This window comes from Onychomys torridus, chromosome 6, assembly GCF_903995425.1.
Source record: "Onychomys torridus chromosome 6, mOncTor1.1, whole genome shotgun sequence".
NCBI classification, from domain to species: domain Eukaryota; kingdom Metazoa; phylum Chordata; class Mammalia; order Rodentia; family Cricetidae; genus Onychomys; species Onychomys torridus.
This window is the reverse complement of record NC_050448.1, coordinates 62,154,979-62,168,257: the sequence shown is the minus strand read 5'-3', so window position 1 is coordinate 62,168,257 and position 13,279 is coordinate 62,154,979. Positions and strand designations below refer to the sequence as shown.

The following is a 13,279-nucleotide window of genomic DNA, read 5'->3' as shown; positions in this document are numbered from 1 at the left end:
CACCCTCGAGTATCTCATTAATCAATGAGAACTCCCTCGCTGTGGGCCAGGAGAACGATGGACTTGTAGGATGCCACAGCTGAGGGGAGCACATGCCATTTTCCTGGTCAGTTTCCTCGAGGGAGAGACACAGGCTCGTAGAACCAGCTTCTGGCTTCCTGGGAGGCTGGCCCCCAGGTGCACCCATCAGAGATAGCCCCAGGGAGTCATAAATGGAGTGCTGCCAAGACAGGAGCTGGAAGGAAGACCAGTATGGTGGATACCGTTGCTGTTATTGGTGTGCCTTTACTCCAACCTTCCTGACTTGCCCAGTACTGGCTTAATCGGGCTATAACTGTGGCGCCATCATGGATCATCGGGGACCCATGGAGGGCACTGAGTCTCGGATGGTATGTGTGCTGTGTCTCAGCTCCTGTATTTACTCTGTAAACTGTCTCTCGTGCAGATTCTTCCCCCAGATCTGGCTTTCTAAGATTACTTAGATAAAGCAGAGAAGGACTAAGGGTGTGGGTAGGCGGCTCAGTTGAAAGGAGGTGGCAAAACAGGGCAAAAAGTAGGAGTGTGTGCCTCAGTGGACCTCTCCTTTTATGTCTTTAGGGAGGAAGGAAAGCACAGGTAGCTTGGAAAAGCAATGGAGATGGTGCCGTCCTCTCTCTGAAGTCATGGCAGCCTGAACAAGTCCACATCTGCTAGGGAAGTCTGTAAAACATGCTCATTCACAGGCAGAGCAGTGTGTGTGTGAGTGTGTGTGTGTGTGTGTGTGTGTGTGTGTGTGTGTGTGTGTGTGAGAGAGAGAGAGAGAGAGAGAGAGAGAGAGCGAGCTATCTTAATCTTGCTCTTTGAGGCTCTGCTCAAAGCCTCTGTTTTCTCTGACACTTCTAAATCTCCCAAGAAGATTTTCTCAGAGCCCTCTATTCACACCTCTGTTATAGCCTTATGTTTTCCATGTGCTAGAATTGCATACATGTTGGATTCCCTGCTGGCCTGGTTCTGCTGCTGTCTACTCAACACCCCCTGGTACTCCCTTCATTTGGCAGCCTAGCCCAACTTGGTTCGGCGTCAGCCCACATTCGGTGCTTCAGGAGCTCTCAGCCTTCCCGTGCCCAAAGTGTGGGCCTTTCGTGCCTTCTCTGGACAATGCGTGCGTTCAGTTCAAGAAGGCCACGTGACACAAAGGCTTCTGTGAAGTGGGAAGAAAGTGTGCTGGGGGAGGGGCAGTGGAGCTTCTAAGAAATGCTTGATGCTGTGACTGTGACTACCTGTGACTAGGAGTGGGCAAGCTTAAGGAAGAAACAAAATGCAAACCTAGAGCACATCTGAGTCCTTGACAGTGGCACTGGGCCAGCCCAGCACCACACCATCTCTGTAAACATAGAGCTCATCTGAGTCCTTGACAGTGGCACTGGGCCAGCCCAGCACCACACCATCTCTGTAAACCTAGAGCACATCTGAGTCCTTGACAGTGGCACTGGGCCAGCCCAGCACCACACCATCTCTGTAAACATAGAGCTCATCTGAGTCCTTGACAGTGGCACTGGGCCAGCCCAGCACCACACCATCTCTGTAAACCTAGAGCACATCTGAGTCCTTGATGGTGGCACTGGGCCAGCCCAGCACCACACCATCTCTGTAAACATAGAGCACATCTGAGTCCTTGACAGTGGCACTGGGCCAGCCCAGCACCACACCATCTCTGTAAACCTAGAGCACATCTGAGTCCTTGACAGTGGCACTGGACCAGCCCAGCACCACACCATCTCTGTAAACCTAGAGCACATCTGAGTCCTTGATGGTGGCACTGGGCCAGCCCAGCACCACACCATCTCTGTAAACCTAGAGCACATCTGAGTCCTTGACAGTGGCACTGGGCCAGCCCAGCACCACACCATCTCTGTAAACATAGAGCACATCTGAGTCCTTGACAGTGGCACTGGACCAGCCCAGCACCACACCATCTCTGTAAACCTAGAGCACATCTGAGTCCTTGATGGTGGCACTGGACCAGCCCAGCACCACACCATCTCTATAAACCTAGAGCACATCTGAGTCCTTGATGGTGGCACTGGACCAGCCCAGCACCACACCATCTCTGTAAACCTAGAGCACATCTGAGTCCTTGATGGTGGCACTGGACCAGCCCAGCACCACACCATCTCTAAACTTGTTCATCTTGGATTGTGTTTTCTAAGACTCTCCGCACAGGAATCAATACTCCCCTAATCCTGTAATTGTCTAATTCAGTGACTGCATGGGGCTGTGAAGATGCTAATCAATTTTGATTTTATCATAGCATGTATAATTTAAAGTTTACATAATGTAAAATTCAGTGTGCTACCTTTTCCCGCAAACGTAGTGTTTTGTAGCCCCCGCGGAGCCTCTCCCACAGACATGGTACAGACTGTGTCACAGCTCTAGCCCTCAAAAAGCACGTTGGTCAGCTTTGCTCTGAACTATGAAGTCCTTGATGACAAAACTAGACTGCCTGTTTTCATCTCTATGCCTGGTTCAGGACAAGGGAAAAAACCAACAACAATAAAGAGCAAATGGTTTAAGAATTCTGTTTTCTGAAGGGGCTGGCCCTACTGGGTCCTGGCTAATTTTTAACAATGGGATGCACTGCCCCACTGCAGTGATTCTCAAGTTCAGGAGTGTGACAGTGTCTATGTTCACAGGTACTCCCTGCCATCCCTTCCATCCCCCAGCTGTACCTTCCTTCACATGGCTCCCTTTTTCTTTCCCCCATGTCTAAGAGTCTGGCCTCTTGCAGCTTTACCCAGAGATGTCACCCATCTCATCTCCTCAGCTCTGAAAGTGGGAACACAAAGAAAAAGCCAATTGGGCCACATCTGCTCTGTTCTTCACCACAGTGTAGACTGGTTTTTTTTTTTTTTTTTCTATAAACAGAGCTGCCCACACACAGGTTAGAAGAATGACATTCCAGCGTTGCCTGTCTACCAGGGGCTCAGAGCATAGTGCTCTTCACAGGGACCTGGAATTGCCCATTAGCCAAACGTGCTTCATCACGGAAAGCCAGGCAATGCCATCACCAGGGAGAAAGTGTGTGCTTGGACCAGCCTCCTGTGCTGAGGAAAAGGTCATGGACCATGAAAGCTTCCTCAGAAGCACCAACATTCCCTCTAGAACCCGCAGTGGGGATTTTGGCTATGCCTGGGTGCATAGCTGACAGAAAGCAGAAGACAAGCCCTGTCCTCCAGCCTCATGTCTCTGGAGGGACACTCTGCTTCACTCCATGGCAGAAATCTACCTTTCTGAGGTAGCTTATAAGGACATAGATTGAGGTTCTGACTGACTCCTTCTACTGATGTACCTGCCACTTTAAACAACAACTGAGTTTAGAGATTTTACTCTCATGGCTGCTGAAAAACCTCCATTGATGGGACAGTTCAAACTAAAGCCTCCACACACATACCAGGGGGGTTTCCCACCTTCTAAATGGCCTTTGGGATATTTATTCTCCAACAGAACTGCCAACTTTTGTCCTAACCCTGTGCATCAGATCCCCAACTCCATGTATACCTGCACTCCTCAGACACACATGATGGCTTAGATGATGGGCTAAGTGTACTCAAACAGTCTAGATTTTAGATTCCCATCTTTTGAGGATGTTAGTGCCCTATTTGGGCCCTATGGTTGTCCAGAGATTGAGGATGTGTTGTTCTCTCTGGGGAATTGGGGAGGGGGTAGAACTCTGAAAGAGGCCTGGGACACAGGCCTGGTATCGCTCAGATAGAAACTGGACAGCCGTGTGTGTAGCAGAGGCCTAACTCCACTTCAGTCAGAGGTTGAAAAGATGTTTCATTGAGCAGTATTCAAGATTCATTTTCATTTGTCCTTGCTGGAGCACAGATTTTACTGGGATAGATTTTATGAGTGTGGTCTTTGAACTACAGGATGTCATATGTGGAGCAAAATTTCAATTCAGGGAAGGCAAGGATAAAGTGTGCATTGTGCAAGGACAGCTAAATGAGACAAGAGGACCCATTCCCCTGCCAGCCCAGGCCACTGTAGAGATGGCCTGGCCACTGAAGTTGGGGCTAGTCTACAAGGTTCAACTGAAGCAAGACCAGAAGAGCCACCCAAAGCTCAGGAGGGAGCTGTGAGTCTGAGCTCCAGGCTTCTAGGCATGGTCACTATCCAAGAGGCTGTGGTGTCCTGGCTTCTCTGAGCCTCTATTTCCTCAATTCTTACAATTTAAATATAATAATGGAATCTCCCTGCGGCATCGATTTGAAGGGGCAGTTCAAGTGCACTAATTAGCATAATTCCTGGCATCATCTCAAGCACTCAATAAACTAAGATTCAGCTCTTTCAAAATACGGTGAGATAGCTCTGTGGGTAAAGGCTCCAGCTGTGCAAGCCTGGTGACCTGAGTTCCATCCCCAGAACCCATGGACAGGTCGGGGGAAACTGATTTAACAGAGCTTCCCTCGGGCCTTCATACATCTTCATACAAGTGCTACGGTATGTTCTCTCTCTCTCTCTCTCTCTCTCTCTCTCTCTCTCTCTCTCTCTCTCTCCCTTTCCCTCTCTCTCTCTCTCTCTCTCTCTCTCCCCCTCTCCCTCTCTCTCTCTCTCTCTCTCTCTCTCTCTCTCTCTCTCTCTCCCTCACTCCCCCTCTTTCTCACACACTAATAAATAATAATAATAATGACAATAATGATGATAAAGTTTAAGTATAGTTATGTGTCAGATCACATCATTTGTTTGCTCAAAACCAAACTTTGGCTCCTGACCTTTCTTGGAGCCTCAGATGCTACAATGCCCATAGCATCTTCTATGACTTGGACCTTCTTTTTTCTGCTCTACCTTCAGGTGCTCAGTTCCAGGCATATTGGCTTCTTTGCTATTGCTCAAACACCTAAAGACCTTTGCAAAGGACACCCTTTCTTCCCAGATCACTCTTGCCTGTTCTAGATTTCTGATTAGATCACTACTTTATTTCCTTGACATCATGTCCAAGAGGTCTTTTCTGACGCCTTCTTTAAGCCTCTGGCCACCCCTCTGTGTCCTATCACCTCTGTCTGTTCTACCCTATTTCCCTTGCACTCTCCTCCTTGTATGCCAATCAACTTTCTCACTATTCATGCACATTATTCCCTCCCACTACATTATCAGCCCCTTGAAAACAGAGACGCTACTGTGTCCACCCATAAGCCCTCAGCACCCAGAACTCACAGCACCCAAACCATTTTCATTGCTTAATAAGCATCTGTTGTTATAATTATTTGTAAATGATGTCACACAAACAGCCTTGTCATTTGGGTTTTCCATGGGTTCTCCACTCCTTCTATCTTTGAAAACTTATATTTTGTTATTTTTATTCTTTGACAATGCTGAGGCTCAAACCCAGGGCCTTTGTGCACTCAAGGAAAGTTCTCTACCACTGAGCTACATTCCCAGCCCTCGGCTTATAATGTGTGTGTTTTAACCAGAGAGATGGTGTTTGTGAGTATAATATGAGGGTTCCATGCATAGTTCCTAAGAGTCTATTTCTACAGCTTCTCTTCACTATCAACACAAAGCCAGCAGAGTCCTGAACCTGGACTAGAGCTTGGGAAGAGTTTCTAATAGCAGGGACCTTTAGAGAGTCAAGATCACGGGCCAGACTTAGACACTCAGGAGCCAGGTTGCCACGCAACGGACAGGAGAAGTTGCTGGCTCTAGATTCCTGGGCTGCAGGAAGGGTGTGCTGGGAGCTAAAGCAGCATGTGGAGAATGGAGACAGGGCCACCCTGGAGAAGCACTAAGTGCAGTATTGGCTTGCCTTGGGCCCAGACCAAAGAGGGAGAAGCTACTGTCCAAAGGGGCCCCATAAGGAAGCTGGAAGCTTTAAAATCAATAATGGAGTAAGTGTCAGCGGGTGGTGAGATACCAGGTTCTCATTCAGAGAAGGGTTCCTGTCAATGAGAGACATCTTAGCTCATCTCACTCAAGGGAGCAGATGGGCACTAGGGAAGATGACCTCTTTAGGTCCCCAACTCTTTCCTCATTATTGTTTGGGGTACCTACATAATTTGGAGGTTTTGTTTTAATGGTATATTCTATAGTGATATTTTATTTGTATTGAAATGTGATTTTATTTGTATGTCAATAAAGTTGCCTTGAGGTCAGAGCAAGCCAGAGCAGAAGCCGAGCAGTAGTGGGGCACGCCCTTAATCCCAGCACTTGGGAGGCAGAGCTAGGCGGATCTCTGTGTGTTCAAGGACATAGCCAGCATAGCAGACACACGCCTTTAATTTCAATACCAACCATAGAAGACCTGGAGGTCTGTACAAACAGGCAGTGATGAGGAGGTCATGTGGCTGGGTTACAACCAATGAGGGAGGAGAACAGAAAGTCTTTAAATAGACAGGATGCACAGAAGTAGGTCTCTTGCGGAGAGGAGGAACCGCAGAAGCAGTCAAGGGTAAGGTTTTCTGCTTTGGCTCTGACCTCGTGGTTTTTAACTCTGCAACTGACTCTGTGTTTCTTATTTAACAAGCAGGATACATCTACAATATTCCTTCAAATTTCCCTTGGTTTTAAATCCAGTTTCCCTTTGAAAACTCCTGTGGGAAAAAGGGAGAGAGATATGTGCTGTGGCACACAGTAAGGCTTGGGGTAGAAATAGGCAGCAAATCCATCTCCAAGATGACCACTATCCAGTTCCACTCACAGCCTAACTCTGTTTCCCAGATCTCTGTCTGCACATAACTTGGAGGGGCCTACATACTTCTTCAGGTGGCCTTTGGGGGACCAGGCTCAGAGACATGCTTCTGATGTTTGGGAGAGCCAGCCTGGGAGTCTGGACCACTGGCATGAACCAGTCATTCTTTTTTTGTGAATAATGAGTTGGCCATGCTGACCATCCTAATGGGTCCCTGCATCACTAATGCCTCCTCATCATCCTCTGCTGATTTAACCTAAACTGTCCAAACTGACCTGGGAAGACAGGGGACGCCAAGAGGCATGACAGATGGGAAGCCAATGGAGCCCTCCTTTGGAGCAGTCTAGCTGAGTTGCAGAACATGGGGAGACATGAGCAGCAAAGGCAGAACTTGGGTGACCCAGGAAGCAAAACAAAGCAGATTGCAGAAAACTAACGTGCTTCCAGAGTCAAGCTTCCTCCATCAGCCCTGTCTGCTCCCAGCTTTTTCTCTAGTCAGCCAGACCACACCTGGGCAGACAGAGAGGCTGAGGCTGATGCAAGAGTCTTGCAAAGGAGCATTCCATAGTGCTGGAAAGAGTGGGACTGATTCCCCTAAGCCATAGTGAATTGATAGATATTTCCTCCTAAAAGTGTTTTATTTAAAAAGAAGACATCGAGATCATTTCCCGTTCCCGAAAGCTATTCCTTCAAAAAGCCAGTTGATAATTACAGAGCCTTGAAAACCTGCTGTGTCCTCTCCTTGCAGGTTTACCAGCTAACACCAGTAGCCTAACAGCTAGGCCAAGAACCTAAACCAGGAAATCCTAATTTAAACCTTCATCAATTAACCCATTGTTCCCCAAGTGCTTCCAGCAAGAAACTCTTCCGCTTTTCCAGGTGGAACTGTTAACAGCCCAAGCTCTAAAGATTCTCGGTCCTTTGGATAAAGATAGTATTGTTGGGCTGGAGAGATGGCTCAGAGGTTAAGAGCACCGACTGCTCTTCCTAGAGGTCCTGAGTTCCATTCCCAGCAACCACAGGTGGCTCACAACCATCTGTAATGAGATCTGGCGCCCTCTTCTGTGTACATAATAAATCTTTAAGAAAAAAAAATTTAAAAAAAAGATGATATTGTTTTTTGTTGGCTGGTGGTTGGTGGGTGCTGGATCTTGCCACTGAGGTGATGTATTACACTGGAGAGATTTTAGGTGTCAAATAAACAAGGAACATCATCCCACGCAGGCACCTCCCTTTCCCCATGTTAATTAATGCAAGATCCAAAAGGCTACATCAGAGTGGGTGGGATGACTCTGTAGATGAAGGCACTTGCCATCAAGCCAAACTCACTAGGGTTCAGTCCCTAGGGCTCAGGTTAGAGAGAACTGGTTCCTGTAGGTTGTCCTCGGACTTCTGCCTGCACAGAATGGCACCATCATGTCCCCCCCTCCCTGTACATGCACACAAAATAAATACATGCAATTAAGACAAAAATATTAAAGGTGGCTCTCTGCTCCTCTCCATTCCAGAGACAGCATTTTTTTTCCATACAGTGCCAGCCTCATCCTTGAGACATAATGGTGAAGGTCAGAGAGAAAAGATTTGGCCTTTTTGGGGTGCCTGGCTATCCGGGCTGCCTTCAATTCTGGCAGAGTAGATATTGATGTCATCAATGATCCCTTCACTGAGCTCAACTACATGGTCTGTGTGTTCCAGTATGACTCTACCCATGACAAATTCCATGACACAATCAAGACAGACAATGGAAAACTTGTCATCGATGAGAAGACCATCTCCATCGTCCAGGAGTGAGATCCTGCCAACATCAAATAGGGTGATGCTGGTGCTGAATATGTTATGGAATCTACTGGCATCTTTATCACTAAGAAGAAGGCTGGGATCCACTTCAAGGGTGGAGCCAAAGGGTCACCATCTCTGCCCCTTCTACTGATGCCCCATGGTTGTGAAGGCTGTGAACCACAAGAAAAATGACAACCCATTCAAGATTGTCAGCAGTGCTTCCTGAACCACCAACTGCTTAGCCCCTCCCCCCAGCCAGGGTCATCCATGATAACTTTGGCATAGTGGAAGGATGCATGATCACAGTCCATATCATCACAGTCATCCAGGAGACTGTGCATGGCCCTTCAGGGAAATTGTGGTATTATGGCCATGGGGCTGCCCTAAACATCATCCTTTCGTCCACTGGCACTGCCAAGGCTGTGGGCAAGGCCATTCCAGAGCTGAAAAGGAAACTCACTGGCATGGCCTTCCATGTTCCTACCACCAATATGTCCATCATGGATCTGACATGCTGCCTACAGAAAGCTGCCACGTATGACAACATCATGAAAATGATGAAGTATCAGAGAACCGCCCCTCCCCCCCCCCCCCCCCCCACTGAAGGGCATCCGAGACTACACTGAGAGCCAAGTTGTCTCCTTGGACTTTAGCAGTGATGCTCACTCTCTTACCATTGATGTTGAGTTGGCATTGCCTTCAATGACAACTTTATAAAGCTCATTTCCTGGTATGAAAATGAATAGCAAGAAAGCAACAGGGTGATGGACCTTATGGCCTAGATAGACTCTAAGGAGTAAGAAATTCTGGACCACTGGCTCCAGTAAGAACACAAGAGAAAGAGAAGCCCTCGGCTGCTGAGAGTCCCTGTCCCGACTCAGTACCCAGCACTGAGCATTCCCCTCATAGATTCCATCCTACACCCCAAGAAGAAAGGGTGAAACTTGGAGAGGCCTAGTCTCTTGAATACCATTAATAAAGTTCACAATAAAGTTTCTGCCCCTGAAACTGTTTTAAAGGTAACACCCAAAGCTGGAAAGATGGCTCAGCAGTTAAGAACACATATTACTCTTACAGAGGACCTAAGTTCAGTTCCCAGCACCCATATTGGACGGCTAGTTTTGCCAATAACTCCAGCTTTGGGGGATCTGACACCTTCTTACGGCCTCTGCACATACCCACACAGAAGCACACACATATACACATGTTTTCTAAATTGTGTGTATAATATATATATATATATATATTTTTTTTAAAGATGGTAATGCTGGCTATCCAGGCTGGAGCTGAAGCCTCAAGTCCTAGTTAAACAGCAGGGATGGGTACAGTAGCAGGCTCAGTGTAGAAGTATGAGATAGATGATCTTGTAGACAGAAGTGGCATGTCTGGCCCTAGTGTGCCTTAAACACAGTGCATGGCCTTTGAGACTGGTACTCGCCCAAGCGTGCTGTGAAACCACTCCTGTATGCGATGGAACGTTTGGTGGAGTACCTGCAATCGCCAGGAATAAGCAGCCGAGTCTAGCTGCTCTAACATCGACGGTCATAATAAAGATCTGTTGTTCAGATTCCAACGACAAAGTAAACAACACTCCCAGATGGCAAGGCAGTGACTGTCGCATGGACCTAGATCACACTGGCCAGTAGAGCAAGAGATGACACAGCTCTCCTGGCTCAGTTAGGGCTTCTATTTCTATGATAAAACTCCAAAAGCAACTTGGGAACCAAGGGTTTATTTCAGCTGATAGCTTGTAGCCCATCATCGAGGGAAGTCAGTGCGGGAACTCAAGGAGGAAACTGGAGGCAGAAACAGAAGCAGAGACATAGAGGAGTGCTGCTTACTGGCTTGCTCCTCATGATTTGCTCGGCCCGCTTTCTTATATCACCCAGAACCACCTGCCCAGGATTGGCACTGCCCACAATGGACTGGGTCCTCCCACATTAGTCATCAACCAAGAAAATGTTCCCATGGGCGTGCCCACAGACCAATCTGGGGGGCACATTTTCTCATTTGAGGTTCCCTCTTTCCAAACGATTCTAACGTGTATCACATGTTGGCAAAATAACCAGCCAGGCCATCCCACTACTCCAGATTTGCAATGGAGGATAAAGGAGCCAGTTAGTCATCAAGATCAAGTGGCATCCAATGCAGACTTTGGGTGGCACAGTCCTGCCAGGATGAGGAAGTAACTAAGCCATCAGGTGCATTTGCAGGAGCCTCTCTGGGTTGGAGTGGGTGAATGAGTTCCACATATTTTCCAATATTAGAGCCGAACACTTACTGAATGATCACCCTGCAGCAAATATCTGGCTAAGCACTTTACCAGGATTACCTCATTGAATCCTCACAGCAGCTCCATGAAGCTTAGAAGGTTAAGTAGCTGGCCCCCAGGTCAGGAGAGCTTAAAGGTAGAACCGAAAGGTAGAACCGGCATTCAGCACTAGTAGTATTACGTCTCCAGAGCCCAGGCCTGGGGTCTTTGTGTTCCCTTCCCAACCTGTGGTCACTCTCCTTACCTTCTGACATCTGAGAGCTCTTCCATTTCTCATGTGCCGTCCCCTCCCCACAATACTTGCTCATCTGCTCCTGACTGAACCAGTAGTTCCTGACAGACCTGCCCATAATGGGCTGTAGATGAGCTGATGTCCTTCGGCACCCCTCAGTGCCCTGGGTGGCAATGGGGTTGTGCCTAACAGTGGCAGAAGACACCTTGTGCTGACAGTCTTGGGTGCCAACTAGTCACTTATGGCGTCCCAGCCCCAGGCCCACCTTCTCCTTCCTGAGGGCAGTGTTAGAGAGCTTCACGTGCATTTCTCCTTCTGCAGAGGACTTGCCTGAGAGGGCTCCAGGGAGGGCATAAAAGGAGACTGGAGACAGGAAGAGGAAAGACCAATTTGTTATTTCCTGCTTACTGATTCTTCAGCCCTGCGGTGGGGTGGGGCCCAATTTCCAGCTTTTGCCACCTACCAGACAATACACTTCCAAGAGTGGACTCCATAGTGCCCGGGCCCCTTCTCCAAACTCTGATGGTTCCATAAGTCCCCAGTCAGCAAGCTTCAGAAGATTGCCATGGGTCCTTAAACACTCATCCAAGCTCCCTTTCATTTTCCTTTCTCTTTCCTCGGCCTAGAAATAGCATCTTCAAGGCCTTTCATTAAATAACTTCGGAGTCCCACACCTTCTCAGCTCTGACATCTATTAACCAAGTCCCCATATTCAACTAACTCAGCTACAATAACTTGAATGACTTCTGATGGACATATCTGGTCATTAAGTGTTCCATAGAATCATCATTTTCTTTGTGTGTCACAACAGCGAAGTTTGGGAAAGCAGACTATCCTGGCCCCATCTTGCAAAAAGACCCAGGAAAAGCACTCAAGACTGCCCAAGTTCATTCGCTGATGCACTCCCAAGAGAATCCCCATGTTAGAGTCGAAAGGGGTGCTAGGGAGTGTGTAATTGATGTAGACACGTGTCTGCCACCTAAGACTGGACAGGCAAGCCATCCATGCCTGTCATTAACTCTGAGTCCCCATTCATTCTGAATTCCTTCATGAGTGGTGGGAGGTATCATCTTCTTCCTCCAGAGTTAAACTACTGCAATGCTGGAAGATTTAACTTCAGACTTCTTCAAATATTAAAAGCATGTCTGGGATGGCAGTTCTAGGTCCGGCTTCTCTTTTTCCTATTAATCAATCACTCAGTATTTATGGAGTCCTGGCAGTTGTCACCCTAGGACAAGCTTCACTCACAAATGGGTGCACAAGGTCGCCCCTAGATGAACGTTTACTTCCCTGTACGGCCCTACAGGGTTTTAGCAACTGCTCAGTAGGCGCTTTTCATCATTCCCATTGTTGCTGAGCTATTTTTATCCTTCCTATCCATATGACTCAGAATGTGACATACTGTCCCACTGTTAAAATCCTGTTCCTGCATAACCATGTGTCCCTACACAGCCATGACTGCTTATTTGGTAGCTTTAAAAAATGAACCATTCCCCTATCTCAAAACAAAATCAAAATAATCTCATCATTAAACATCTTATATCAAAATCAGGACATGGGGGGTATACAAAACCTGTGCCTAGGAAAGCTGTGTGAGATGCGTCTCCCAACCTAGACACCCTAATATCCTTAATATCCAGCTTTGGCCAGAATTGGCCAGTTCTGTGCAGGACACTAAAGAGCGGCATTTCAGATGGCCTGACCAGAAATTAATCATGAGGAGAAAAATGCATGCCAAGTAGTCACAACCTAATGATAATAATAGTGTTATTAAGTTCAGCTCAAAATCTCATGTCTTTATTAGCACAATTACAAGCTAAATGTGCCCTCCCACAAATTCACATGGGAAAGCCCTAATACCCAGGACCTCAGAGTGTGACTATATTAATTGAGTTAAAATGAGGTCACTGGGGTGTATCCTAATCTAATTTGATCACTGTCCTTATAAGAAGAGGCGATTAGGACAAACAGACAGAGAGTCAGAGACAAAGCAGGTACAGGAACATGGGCATTACATGAAGACAGGGAGAAACAGCAGCCAAGGAGGGGTATTAGAAGAGTGTACCTTCATCTTAGTCTGCTGGCCCCACAAATGATGAGAAAATAGACTTCTGCTCTTTGAACCACATGGTCAGTAGTACTTTGCTATGGCAACTCACGGGCTTTCAAAATACTTCCTAACATGAGGTGTTCTTGGTCACAAGTCTTTGCTTCTCAGGTGAGTATATTACTTTGCCTGGCTGTCTCAACTCAGCCCTGGATAGACGGGCGCTAGGCCAGTCTTCTCCCTCTGCAACTGACTCTGAGCTCCAGTCTGTGTGGCAAGATA

The 13,279-nt window shown here is 47.4% G+C and overlaps 1 pseudogene; it reads left to right on the top strand.

The window, feature by feature from the left end:
• The first annotated feature begins 347 nt into the window (after positions 1–347).
• Positions 348–13,279, top strand: part of LOC118586175 — a 47,914-nt pseudogene continuing 34,982 nt past the window's right edge.